Below are 14,392 nucleotides of genomic sequence, written 5' to 3'. Positions count from 1 at the left end.
TCTAGCAGCTCTAAGCAGCTGGGCCAGAACACTACTTTACATCGACATAGCACCTCACTGTGTGCAAGTAGTACACCCATTTTACAGATGAGAACTGGGAGATGAGTCTAGGGGAAAAGAAAACAGATCACCGCCTCCCTGCTCCACCCTACAATCATGCTGTCTTTCAATAACTCCAGTAAGTAACATCTAAGGGGCTTTGGAGTTAGTCTGGGCAGCTGTCAGCACTGTTGAGTGGAATAACTTTTGCTCAAGGCTACAGCTATTAGTATTTTAATTTTGTTTACACAATCGAAGTATTGTCAATAAACACAGAACAGATCTGTTCCATGGTATGGCACATAAGCCAAGGTGACTAGTTCATAAGTCAACTGAGGTGAATTTTGCTTCCTATAGAGTGTGATAGGCCATTTTGTACTCATATGCCCCTTTATTTAGACACAGTATAAAGTTATGGTTTAATCCTAAATTAGTGATCTGGACAAGAGAACCTGTTTGCCCGTTCAGAAAAAAAATAACCTTTTGGGCTTTTCTGTATTGAAGTGCACACACTGGAGACATCCTATCTGGATAGCTTGATCGAATAAGCATTCTACGTACCAGAGATACCTTTAAAAGTAGTCACAGGTGCTGCCTAACTAAGCTAGGCACCTGCTCTTATAGAAAAGATCAGCCTGTCATCAAAACACAAGATCACAGGAAGCTTCCTTGACTCTTCCCTTTAAAAAAGTCTTTGGCCTGCTGCCCCTTTAACCTTCCATGGTTCTGGTTGCAGTTGAACTACAAACCATTTCCATCCCCTTTCAGTGGCAGTATAAGATGGGCTGGAGAGTCTGCTTTGTCTAACTCCACATAAGGTAGCTAAAGCCAGCTGTGGGGTACTGCAGAGAGCAGCAGGAATCAAATGAGGAACAGCCTAAAAACTGGACGTGTATAGCTTGGTTTAAAGAGATGGCTGAGGGTTGTTGTGAGCACCACATCAAATATTCCATGGGCAGCCACCTTCATTAACCCCAGAGTAATGATCCACTTCATAGCAGCCAGTGTGATGGGCCACTACTTTTTTTTGAGAGGAATAGTTGGATGTAATGTGATCAGCTAGAGGCTAGAGTTCCTAACAGTAAGAGTCAATAACACTATAGGTTACTGGCCCAAAGGAAGTAAAGAATCTCTTTATCTGCAGATCCTGAAGCTCATACTATCCAAAGTGTCAGGCATGTTCTGTAGTGAGGCACAGACTGGAGAAGCTAATGCATCTTTTTCCAAATCTTAAGTTCTGGCCATGCAAATGTTGAACTCCTGTTGAGGTTAAAAATTGACTTTTTCATTTATAGTGTACAAAGCCATGTAGGACAGACTCGAGCCATTGCACACACTTCAGCACAGGTTGCAGAGGGAGAAGATGCTGGGTCAGAGCATCACCTGGCTGGACACTTTCTTGTATTTTGGGTCCAGTTCACTCAGCTTAGCATAGGTTTTGTTTGAAAACAGGCCAATATCCTCTCCTCGCCCATAGCGCTGCTCAATCAGGTGCACGTCTGCTATAACCTCTGAAGTCATCTGTCCAAGCCTGTAGGCATTCTGTGCTGCCAAGTGACAGAAGGGAAGATCATGAGCTGCAAGAGAAAGAGACAAGCCTTGAACATTTAATGCAAGTCAGTGTAGATGCAACTCCTTAAATCTTTCCTTCTAACATTCACAAGATTCTCTAAAAGCTTGTAAGCCTAATGGGCTTCTCTTCCAGCCAGATGTGTGAGCATCTTCCCAGCATTTGCTAGAAATAACAAACTAACGGTAGCGTAACAGAACTTAGCAACAGCCTGCCAATGAGGTGACTGTTAGATGTAAGTAAACCTCATTTAACATCTTCAGGAGACTCTGGCTCCATCCTCATTCAGGAGCTCACTGGAATGAGGTGTTGCAAATACAGTTAGATTAAAGAACGCACAGGTAGAGCTGATACGGAAGGAGTAGGGGAAGAGGCTATTTTGAAAGAAGCTGAAGGTATGTCAAGGGAGCTTGGTGCCTGTCACAAAACCAGCCAGGACGGGGACAGAAGAAAGCAGTTATTCTAATGTGAAGCTGAAAGGTATTAGCTTGAGAGTAGTAGAGAATAAAGTATTTCTGCTTACCCAAAAACGAAGTGCAGCATCGGCATCTCCATGTCACTGGGGAGAGACCAGCTCTAGAAATCAGAATGTCATTCAGTCTCCCCACCCATCCAGTGACTAGCCAGTAGTTGAATCTGCCACCAACAGCTGTACATTCTGGACTGCAGGGAGACCCCTAGCTCATGTCCCAGAGGCACCCAAACAGCTGTCAGGTGGTAATGATGTTCAGACGCTACCAATTCAGGCTGGATTCAAACTGGGGCCCTGCAGATATAAAGCTTCACAGCCTGCTATAAGTCTCCGTACAGAAACCCCAACTTTCTAGGACTTCTATCTTCTTCAGAAGCTAAACTTTCATTATTAAAAATAAAAATGGAGTTTTTCTATCAGTCTTGCCAGATGCCAGTTTCCAGCATGATTAGTGCCTTATAAAGACCATCTTAGAATCAAACTGATTAAAACCAATTGTCAGAATGGTGGGGTTTTAGGATTAGGGTTAGAGACCGTGACCTGCAAGGAGTAGACCTGAAGCCCTTCTACCATGAGAAAGCTGACAATCCCAGTCTTCCAGTGATGTGTGTTCTCTCAGCTCACTGGTGTGAGAGGAGTAGCGCCTTAAGGAAGGGATGCTCACAAGCACTCAGGTGTTGACCTAAGCTTTACTCCTACTGAAGTCAATGAAAGTTGCACCATTGACTTCAGTGAGAGCAGGACTCCTCTGCTCTTTACCCATTCACTGCACTATGAGTGTCAAACCCTGGTTGCAACCATCCAAGGGCTATCAACATCCAGCATGGCAAATGCAAGTTCCAGCATAAAAATTTGTGCACATTGAGCGTTAAGGTAGAAGCTTGGTAGCATGGGAGTGTGGTGTAACGGACAGGCCACTGGACTGGGCGTCAAGAGAAGGCAATTCTGTGTGACTGTAAGCAAGTCACTTCACTTCTCCGTGCCTCCACTCCCTCCCCCACTTTTTGTCTATTTAGACTGTAAGCTCCTCAGTTCCAGGGCCATCACATAACTACATATACGATGTGTAGCACAATGGGACTCCAATTTCAGTGAAGGCTTCTAGACATACAACATATAAGAACAAATATTAAAATGCAGCATACCAGATATAAAAGTGACCCTGATGCGCATCCACCAGAAGGCTGAAAGGAAAATTCAAATACAAAGAGTGAGCCTCTTTCACTAAGGTTGAGGGCTCAGCATCTGTTGGTGTGGTACTTAAAGAGGTAAAGAGGTTCACTGTCAGCCAGCCAGCGTTCTTATCCCAGGGTCGGCACAGATGCCACTTGGTTTGCTATCAAGCTGCTGTTGCTGTTTTCAGCCTGTTCACAAAGATCAGCTAACGATGGGCCCAAGACCCACAGTTTAGAGCTGGATCTGAATGCTAACAGAATCTGAGTACATTCAGGTTCACTCTCATTCACCACCTTGTTAATCTTGGTTCTAATTAGTTTGAGAGAGAGAATTTTCTTAGTACAGCTCACTAGTCTAGCAACATGCTGCCACTCATGGGCAATCAGTGTTCAGGTCTGAGGGAGGTGACTGGCAGGGGTTGGGAGTGCTAGAGAAATAATGTGTGACCTTTCGGCAGAGGGTGCATGTCCTGGCCAGAGAACAGTTAGTCTGCTCCATGCACTTGAAAGAATGTTGTGCCACCACATCTCTAGTGGCTCCTTCACTCTCACAACTTTCATTTAAAAACTAAAATCCCTAGCCCCGTGGTTGCAAAGATCATCCAGTTATGAACCACTCAACTGTCGACTGTGAACCACATGTCGACTGTGAACATACAAACAAGAGCCCTAAGCAAGATATGAGCTGTCCCCATTTGTCTCAATGAGGTGTTAACCCTGAAGTCTAATGACAACAATGTATACAACATGGATCATTTTAGAAGAAACATTGGGAGATGGAGATTTTGGAGCAGAGCTTTGGCAGAGTACCACCACTACACCAAGCCCTGATTGATACCTGGCAGGAAGGATGGGTTACAAAGTAAACAATAAAAAATAGCAAAAAACTGCCACACCCACCCCAGTGTTACATAGATAATGGCTAATCCTTGAAGTTCTACTAGAACAGGGGTAGGCAAACTTTGGCCTGAGGACCACATTGGGGTGTGAAATTCTATGGAGGGCTGGGTAGGGAAGGCTGTGCCCCCTCCCACTGCCCCCCCTCAGACCCTCTGACCCATCTAACCCCCCTCCCACTCCTTGTCCCCTGACTGCCCCCTCCTAGGACTCCATGCCCCAAACCGTCCCCCCTCCCCGGGACCCCACCCCTTATCCAAGCCCCCCTGTTCCCGGTCCCCTGACTGCCCCCTGACCTCTATCCACACCCCCGCTCCCTGACAGGCCCCCCCGGGATCCCCCCCATCCAAGCACCCCGTTCCCCATCCCCTGAGTGCCCCAACTCCTAGCCACACCCCTGCCCCCTGATAGGCCCCCTGGGACTCCCACACCCATCCAGCCGCCCCCTGCTCCCTGTCCCCTGACCACCCCCCCAACCTCTGCCCCATCCAACCGCCCCCTGCTCCCTGTCCCCTGACCACCACCTCCCAACCTCCGCCCCATCCAACCGCCCCCTGCTCCCTGTCCCCTGACCACCACCCCCAACCTCCGCCCCATCCAACCGCCCCCTGCTCCCTGTCCCCTGACCACCACCCCCCAACCTCTCCCCCAACCAACCACCCCCTGCTCCCTGTCCCCTGACCACCCCCCCAACCTCCGCCCCATCCAACCACCCCCTGCTCCCTGTCCCCTGACCACCACCTCCCAACCTCCACCCCCCAACCTCCGCCCCATCCAACCGCCCCCTGCTCCCTGTCCCCTGACCACCACCCCCCACCCTCCGCCCCATCCAAGTGCCCCCTGCTCCCTGTCCCCTGACCACCCCCCCAACCTCCGCCCCATCCAACTGCCCCCTGCTCCCTGTCCCCTAACTGCCCTCCTGGGACCCCCCCCCCCGTCCCCTTATCCAACCCCCCCCTTGCTCCCCACTCCCTTACCATGCCACTCGGAGCTTGCAGCCATGCCGCCCAGCCGGCATGGCAGCGGGGGAGGGAGAACAGCAGGGGAGGGGTGGGGGGGCCGGTTCGCCCATGGGCCGTAGTTTGCCCACCTCTGTACTAGAACAAAGTCACTTTTTCTTGGCAAAAGAAGCATCTGATTAAAAATAAAGCTTCAGCAAATAAACAAGTTTCTGTAGGCTAAAGGTGAACAGAAGAGGCTTGGTTTTTATTTACTCTGCCAAGACCTGAGCTCAGGCAGGCCCTCAGGGCTGGGTCTCCTTGTAACAGTTGGAAACATCCCTAGTCCCTACAGAAGAGAAGAAAACCATGGTCGTTAGTCAGCTGTAGGCATCAATGTTGTGCCCAAGTGTAGCAGCGAATCCCAAGGGTCTGGGATCAGGACCCAGCGTAGAACCAAGGAAGGGGACTGATTTTAAAACCAACTGGGCTGCACTCAAGGATGTCTGCAAGGTGCAGCAATTCCTGGGGTTCACCGATTTCTACAGGTGAGTTGTTAATGCATGCTCCAGCCTGCCTGCCCCCATAATGGCAGGCCTGCAAAAGGGGGCCCAGTTCGCCTGGTCCACAGAGGCTCAGTCAGCCTTTGAGTGACTGAAGAAGGCAGTCACCCCGGCACCTATCCTGATTCACCCAGGCCACCCAACAATCACTGCCAACACCTTTAACTTTGCCATAGGTGCGTTATTACCACAACACGAGGTGCCCCCTGCAACCAACTCTACCCTGGTGCTTCCTACTCTTGGAAGTTAACCTCAGTGAAGAAAAATTATGATATTTGAGACAAGCAGCTACTGGCTATTAAGGTTTGGCCTCCTCCTAGACAGAGCCTGATTCCTGACAGATTATAAGAACCTGGAATACTTACAGTCTGTCAGATGCCTTAACCAGCATCAGATCCACTGTTTCGTCTTCTTCGCTCACTTCAGTTTTGTTGTAAGGGATAAGAAACAGGAAGGTGGCTGTCCTAGCCCACAAAGACAAATACCTCAACCTGTCAAAGCGCCCTCTGCCACCATGCTCAAGCCAGCCAACTTTGTCCACAGGCTGATCGTCAGCAGTCTGCCAGTCTCCATCTGCTCCCCGATGACCCGTTCGTAACGCAGCTCTGCCAGACCCTGAATGAGATGGGTATCCAACCTGACTCTGAGTTCTGACTACAATATGGCCTCCTCTAGTCCAAGGGTTGTCTTTATGTTCCAGCGGGAGTGCCTGAGCGCCAGGTATTGAAACGATCCACAATTTGCCACTTATGGGTCATTTTGGCCAATTCGAGACCTGGAATCGGGGCTCAAGGAGCTTCTGGTGATCAGGCCTGTGATCTTACATCATGGATTATATTAGGTCCTGTGATTACCAAGACCCCCACGATCAAAGCCCCAAGGTCTTGTCCAGCCTCTGACAATGCCTTTGCAGCCTTGGTATCCTGTATCAGTGGACGTCATTGTACAACCGCTATGCTCCCGGGGACACGCGCTAATCCTGAGTGTTGTCAACCTCCTAGCTAAGCTAGTGCACATCATTCCATGCTCTACTATTCCTACCATACATGACGCTGCTCAGCTCTTCCTGGCAAATGCCTTCGGGGACCGATGGGCATTGTACTGGGCTGAGGTTCCCAGTTCATCTCCCGAGTCCGGAGGGAATTCTCAGCTTCCTTGGCATTGAGTCCCTCCGCTCGTCCGCCTAGCACCTGCAGGCTAATGAGCATACAGAGAGAGTCAATCAAATTGCAGAGCAGGATCTTTGCTGCTTTTTGAGTAGGGTGATCTACATCCCATTCTGGCCAGAGCCCAAAGCTCTGTAAAAAGCTTTAGTAAACTCTGTCCCGGCCATCCTGGCGTTTTTGGCAAAAGTGGGCAGTTGTCCAGTTTACTTTTGCCAAAAAAGTGGGGTGCCCACCCCTAGCAGGGCGGCGAGGAACGCGCGGGGGAGGGGTGGTGAGCAGCAATGCCAGCCGCGTGGCGGGGCAGCCAGGGCTCGGGCGAGGAGCGACGCCAGCCCTACGGGGGAGCAAGCTGGGCCCAGACAAGCGCCTGCGCATGAGGCAGGCAGAGCTCGGGCCAGTGAGTCAGGTCAGCCCTGTGCACGGGAGGGGCAGGGCACGGGACAGGACTCAGGGTGCCTAATTGGCCACACCACCTGATGGGTTGGAAGAGTCAGCAGAGCAGCTCTTCAGCCCAGAAGCAGTGCAGTGGGTGCTCAAGGCATTTGCCCATGGCTTTGATAGCTCCTGCTTATTCCTCATCCTGCACCTGCCTTGGACACAGTAACCCGGTAATCTGGTTCTCACCCTTGGTTTTTTTGCCTGGCTCTGGCATCTGGTCTCTGACTCCTGGCTGCCGATGCCTGCTCCAACCACTAGGCACAACTGCCCACATCCCCATCACTGGCAGTGCTAAGGCTGAAACCATTAATATATGCAAAGCTTTTTGTGATCCTGTCCTGGAATGTGCCATGGGGAGGCAGTATGACCTAGTGGACATAGGCACTGGCCTGGGACTCAGGAGACCTAGGTGCTTTTTTTGGCTGTGCCACTGCTTTGGTGGGTGACCTTGGGCAAGTCACTGTCCTCCTTGTGCCTGAGTGCTCCATCTCTAAAGTGAGGATAGTGGTACTGAGGTGCTTTGTAAAGTGCTTGGAGATCTATGGGAAGCACTAGCTGAGAGATAGATATTGTTATAGAAGTGCAAAGTATCATTATGTTCAGAGTTGGCTGGTCATTAAATAAGTGGGCAGTGTAGGTAGCTAAGAGTTTATGTGCACACAGAACTTAAGATATGCTGCTAAACCAATTTAGTTGCACTAAGTTGAGAATTCAGTTCAATTAGACAGAGCATCCCAACAGGGCAATTTGTGTGTGGACACGTTTCTATTGGTTTAACCTTGGCTTAGATCAACAACATACTGGCACAAGCTAAACTGAGATATGCCTGATATGAGTGTCCCAACACATAGTTATACTTAGGGCCTTACCAAATTCACAGCCATGAAAAGCACATCATGGCCCATGAAATCTGGTCTCTTGTGTGCTTTTACCCTGTGCTGTACAGAGCTCCCGGGGGAACCCAGCGCTTCTCAAACTGGGGGTCCTGACCCAAAAGGGACTTGCAGGGGCGTCGCAGTATTGCCACTGTTGGCCAGGTGCCCAGCTCTGAAAGCAACGCCCTGCCAACAGCAGCGCGGAAGTAAGGGCGGCAATATCATACCAGGCCTTTGCCAGATGGGAAATCTAAAGCAGAGAGAGGTTAAGTGACTTGGCTGAGGTCACACAAGAAGTCTGTGACAGAGCTAGGAGTAGCGTCCAAGTCTCCTGATTCCCAGTTCTGCGCTTTGACCATTGAATAATCTTCACCCACTCCGTGGGTCTTGTGTCTGGCAAAACAGCCCTACAGCGTATGCAGAAGCAGCGGTTGCTGCTTTGTGTTTTAGCCAAGATGTCGGAGTGCAGTTGCTACCTACAGCCCAAAAGTGAGCATCACATTAAATGTCTTCTAAGCTTCATAAATGAAAAAAGGGGACAGCCTAAAGCTGGCCTTTTATTTGTGCAAAGCATTGGTCTTCCAGAGCAAATTATCTGCTTCAATCAAGGAAATTGATGAACCAACATTTTTTTATTCCCCAACACACCTTAAGACGAAAGACTCCTGGTTTCCATGCTAGACAGGATAACAAATTCTCCTTTACTCAAATGCTTACGGGGCTGGGCATTTGAAGAAGTCACTAATGGGCTGTATTTGTCACATCCCTTTAGAGAGTTAGCTCAAGAGTGTGGCATTTGGGTGTGTGTGGAGCCAAACTCACTTCCACAAGCAGATTCATTCACAGCGAGAATATTGAGAGGACCAGATACCAGTAATGTGAGTCCTAGTGTGTTACCTGGAGAGGGGCCAGACCCAAACACTCCCAGCCAGGGTGACCAGACAGCAAGTGTGAAAAATCGGGACGGGGGTGGGGGAGTAATAGGAGCCTATATAAAAAAAAGACCCAAAAATCAGGATTGTCCCTATAAAATCGGGACACCTGGTCACCCTACTCCCAGCCCTGGCAGATGTTCAGATTAAAATCTAAACTTGTCAGCTGGTTCTTCAACACGCTGAACCAAAACTTCAGATCTGAACGCTCCCAAATTTGTGGGGTGGGGAAGTTCTCATCCAGATTTGGTTCCAAACTCTGTCCATAGGACCCATCTCTAGAACCCTCTAGTCTTTGGTCAGCCACAATCAACATTCAGCCTGCAGAAGGAATTTTTGAGACTCCTAGGGGAGATCTTAAACTCAAGCATGAAGGAAGAGCTATCACAGCTCTCCCAAGGAGCAGTGAGGAGCCTCAGCCAGCAGGTGGGAGTAGAAGGGAAGGTTTGAAGAAAGTGCTGGCTGGTATTACAGCGGGCTTGGAAATTAATTAAAATAAACCTTCTGTGGAGCCACATGGCCATTGCTACAGCCCATCAATTCTGCCTCCTGCTTTATTTTCATTCACCTGAAAGGGTTTGGCTGTGTGAGACCCCATCTTTCCTTACGACATCTCGACACACTCAGGGCATAAATTATAGGAGTGGCCTCAGTCCAGCCAGCCTTGAGAAAGATGTGCTGTCGTGTCATTACGTCTTGTTCCCACTGAAAACAAAAATATTATCAGATCCTTCAAACCCTTTTATAACCACCAGGGCTGTGTGCTGGAGACGGGCAGGAATCTGCTCGCGTCCCAGCTGCAACCCTGTCGCATAAATCATCCCAGCGGCTTCTCGCTCACACCTCTCCTTCACTGAAAGCCAATGGGTTGTTTGTGCAAAGTGTTTATAGGGGACAAAGTATCCTGTCCACTCCGGGGTCAGTCTCAGTGGGAGTTTGCTGTTGCTGTTGCTGCTTTAAAGAATTTGTGGCCCTGGACTCATTATACCAAGAATTTAAGATTGAAAAGGGGATTGGGTGTGGCTACGGATAGCAAGAATAGCCAGCGTTATCCTAATTTATAACACAAGTTTGGAAGCAGCATTAAACCTCATATTTTGGGGTTGAAACCAATCTCTATTAGAGATCAGGCTGAGACCTATGGGGGAGGTGGATTGTCCCACATCTGTCTACTGCAGGGTTCTTACTCCTTCCAGTGGTATTGGCCACTGTCAGAGACAGGACTAGAGGGCCCATGGCTCTGATCCACTCTGGACAATTCCTGTGTTACCATGGCAGCTTTCAGCATGTCTAAACCCACGTGGACTGCACAGACCTACTCCAGTTAGACTGTTTCTAATCCCGGTGACTTGGGTAGATCCATTGATTGTTCATTTTAAAGAGGGTGGGGGGGGTTATTATTACACGTTTCAGTGAATTCTTACAAATGGTTTGTCCCTCGCTGTCCAGCTTGCTGAGCACCATGGCAAGGACCTACAAAAACAAAGGGATGGTCGGTTGATGATTATCGGCGGAGATATTTGTGGGACTGCTGAAGAACAAACAAGCCAGTTTAGACGCAGCAACGTCTTAGTGGAGGGAAGGATTTTTGTGCTTAGAAGCCTCTTTGAAATTCACAAAGGCCTCCGAAGTGGCACTGTTGGTTACTGCACAGTTAAAATGGGTCTGTTCCATCGAACCAAGTCTGAGGGCATGATGAACAGCTGTAGTGCCTTCGGCAATGCTCCGAGTGAGACCCCCAACTGTTTAGCACAAATCTTGTCTACAAGTGCTGAAATATTTCAAAAGCACGGTCTTCTGTCAGCCTGGGGGGGAGATTTGGTTCATCTGAAACCCCCACCACCACCACCAAAGCCTTTCATCCACATCTACCAGGCTGTCAGATTACAGACCAGGGGGAGAGAGTACTCAGCAGAATGAATAAAACACGCTCACCAGAGGAGGACTTGAAATTGCTGAAGCTGTTTCTTGTCATCCGGTTGCAGAGATTCAGCAGACAAACCAGTGCCATAAATTGCTTTAGAAACACCATGCTAAGTATGTAAATGACTAAGGGGCATTTTGATCCCTGGGTGCACATATGTGGTATCTTTTAACTTACTAGAGTTTGGCCAGTAGTGATGCAGAACCGTTTTTTATGGCCCACCGCTTGAACTAGGCAAGTGCCAACGTGCGCGTCAGCTAAGCGTGCAAATCCCTGCGCACACTTGCCAGCCATGGTGGTATAGACAAACCCATGTTAGTAGGTGTGCAATCCTCACTCGTGTGTATGCCTCCATAGAGGAACGCATCCATTTAGACATACCCTTCTACACACCCGCAGTTGAAAATTCAGGTCAGCGTGTCGTACCACAGCGCTTTTCTTAGGTCCTGTTCACGTAATTAGCAAAGCAGATTGCTTGCTCAAACGCAGCTTGGGCTTGTAGTGAGTGAAATTTGCTACCACTTCATGACTGTTCAGTGGCCTGTATGTAATAAATTAGTGGGCTCAATCCAGCTGCTAGTGGACGGATTGCTGCATTACAAACATCACCAGCAGAATTGCCGGACTTTGAGGCAATTCCAGCACTGGGTGGGCCAGGATCCTGCAACCACTTACACACATGAGTAATTTATGCATGCGAACGGACTGCTTGAATTCATTACCAAAAGTTACCCACATGCGTAAGTGTTTGCAGAATAGGAGCTAGAAATTTCTGTCTCAGTGCCAACCAATGGTGGCCAGTATGAGGCTCACGTGTGGAATGTCCTGTCTCTTTAAAAATAGATGACGATGTACATGATGTGCGATGTGTTCCCATATGCATAAATGTGATATAGATTATTCTCCGGCTTCTATTCTGTGTGCAAAATAGCCAGTCCCCTGTTTAAGTGATCCCCTTACAAGCAATCACACATTTTTCCAGCTCACCTGCTCCACTGGTGAAGTGAAGTGAATGGTTTGTATGTGTGTGGAGAGAATATGCGGGTAAGTGGCATGGAAATATCACTACGTAGTGTTAGGTTGAGCATTTAATTTTAAAGCGAGGTGGATGTTCCTGTTGTGGGCTATATGTCTATCACCTGGAGGCTGGATCACTGCAATGCACTCTGCATGGCGGACTACAGCTTAAATCTAGCCGCAACGTAAGCTGATGCACAGCATGGCAGCCTGCTTGTTAAGCAGTACCGCCTGGGAGCAGTATATGCAACCCGTGTTCTGGGTCTGCACGCGTAGAGTATCAGCTTCTAGGTGGAGTTTTGGCCTAAGGCCCTAAACAACTTGGGACCTGCCCACTTAAGAGACTGCCGCTTCTCAGCCCAGCTAGCCACTGCTGTCATTAGCAGAGGATCTTGAACTAGCCACTCTTTGGCAGGACCTGCTGGCAGAGCATTTGCCATAAGGCCCATTTCCTTTGGGCTACGCTCAAGGCCGGTGCTACCATTAAGGCGAACTAGGCGGTTGCCTAGGGCACCAAGATTTGGGGGTGCCAAAAAGCGGTGTTCCCAATTTTTTTTTTTTTACAGCGTTCCTCCCCGAGCGCGCGGTCGCTGCTCCACTTCTCCCACCTCCCAGGCTTGCAGCGCCAATCAGCTGTTTGGCGTCACAAGCCTGGGAGGGGAGGAGAATGAGAGCAGGGGCGGCGTGCTCAGGGAGGAGGCGGAGCAGAGGTGCGGGGGGGAGCGAAGGAGCTGCCGCCGGGGGGCGGGGGGGGGAGCATCTCAGGGTGGAGGGAGGGGAGCTGCCACAGGACTTGGGTGAGGGTGCGCAAGGTGGAAGTTTCGCCTAGGGCGCGAAACTTCCTTGCACCGGCCCTGCAGGCACCTTTCCTCTGCTTTGGAGAAGGCAGTCCCAGCACCCGTTCCTGGAGCACAGGCCCACCAGGAAGGCACAGTAGAAGTATGTAGAGCACAAGAAAGTGAGATTACAGACGCTAGCACAGTTCCTCAAGTCACACAACCACCTGACTTTACCCCTGAAGCCATGAAGCCTACAGTGGGCACAGAAGAAGGATTTTCAGAGGAAGCAAGGCCTCAGAGACTCATAAAGCCTGTGCGCAGTCTCACCTACGATCCCTCCGCTGTGCCCGATGATTTTCTGTTGAGTGTGGGGCAAAGATTCATATCAGCTCTGGCTAATTTTGTCAGGTGCTGCCTCATGAGTTCTTTGTGAAGGTTCGTACTATATAAAGTAGAAGATAAACGTTATGATGTGCTGAAGCAGGAATGATGTGTAACCAGATAGCACCGTTTAGATAAGTGGTTGGACATTGGACACTTTGGACTTTTGAACAAGCAGAGTCTGAATCTTGATGGGAGCATCAAGATTGCAGGAGGGAAAGGATGTAGCCCCCCACACACACCCACACCCTCTTAGTGAGGGGGCTGTGCCCCAAGAGAAGAGACTTATCTGTCGGGCCTCCCTAGAGTCCCCGACAGTGCTACAATGCTGATTTCCCGGGCAGCACGAAGGAAGAGGAGGGGGGAATGCAACCCCCAGCCACCCTGGTAACCCTCCTCCCTCACAGCACTTCCTGGCCTGTCCGTAACCTCAGCCTAGAGAAAAGCCTCAGGAGAAGACAATCTGCTCCAGAGAGAGTCCAGTTCTCCTGCCACCATCTGCAGCCTGCCTGCCCTGCAGCCAGCCCACACCAGAGAACCGGGGGTTCAAAGCTTTAAAGACCCATTCCAGGAGGGAACGAGTCCCTCTCCAGCAATCCCCAGGGAGGACCTGCTTGCCTGCATGAGTCTCCTGCCTGCTCAGCCAGAAAAGGCCCCTGACTGAGTCCCCTGTGTTATAGTTAGATAGCTAGGTAGGGTTTAATGTTGCACCATTAATGCACATTGCCAGTTCCCAGTGTAATGAAGTGTGTTTCTAACACCACCTCCTTACAGGCCTGCAACATGTCTCTATGTGCCACACCTGGGTACCTGAGACATGGGAACAGAGAGAGGGAAGAGGCTGTTGTTTAGGAACATTGGGGAAATGTGTGATCACCTGACCTCGGCTGCTTGCCGGCGTAGCCTTTAGTAATTAAGCAGCATTATTAAATCTCTCTATGCATTTTAATCATTGACTATGTTTATTGTCTAGTTCTCTTTAATCAAATCCTTACATAAAGTTTATAGTTATTGTTTTTACATTTGTTTGCTTGGGTGAGTTTGAATTATTTGTGAGTTCATGCGTGGTAGCCACTGCCTTAGTGTGATGAACCCTTTGTCTCACTGGAGGCACTGGCAAGGAGCTTTAGTCTTCAGCACACCGAGCAGAGGAAGAATCGGGCACCTCCACAGACCAGGAAGTCCCCATCTCCTATACGCACATCATACAGCTACTAAGCCAGCAC

Source organism: Mauremys mutica, chromosome 8 (assembly GCF_020497125.1).
Source record: "Mauremys mutica isolate MM-2020 ecotype Southern chromosome 8, ASM2049712v1, whole genome shotgun sequence".
Classification (NCBI taxonomy): domain Eukaryota; kingdom Metazoa; phylum Chordata; order Testudines; family Geoemydidae; genus Mauremys; species Mauremys mutica.
The sequence above is the reverse complement of the archived record's forward strand: the minus strand, read 5'-3'. Positions refer to the sequence as shown.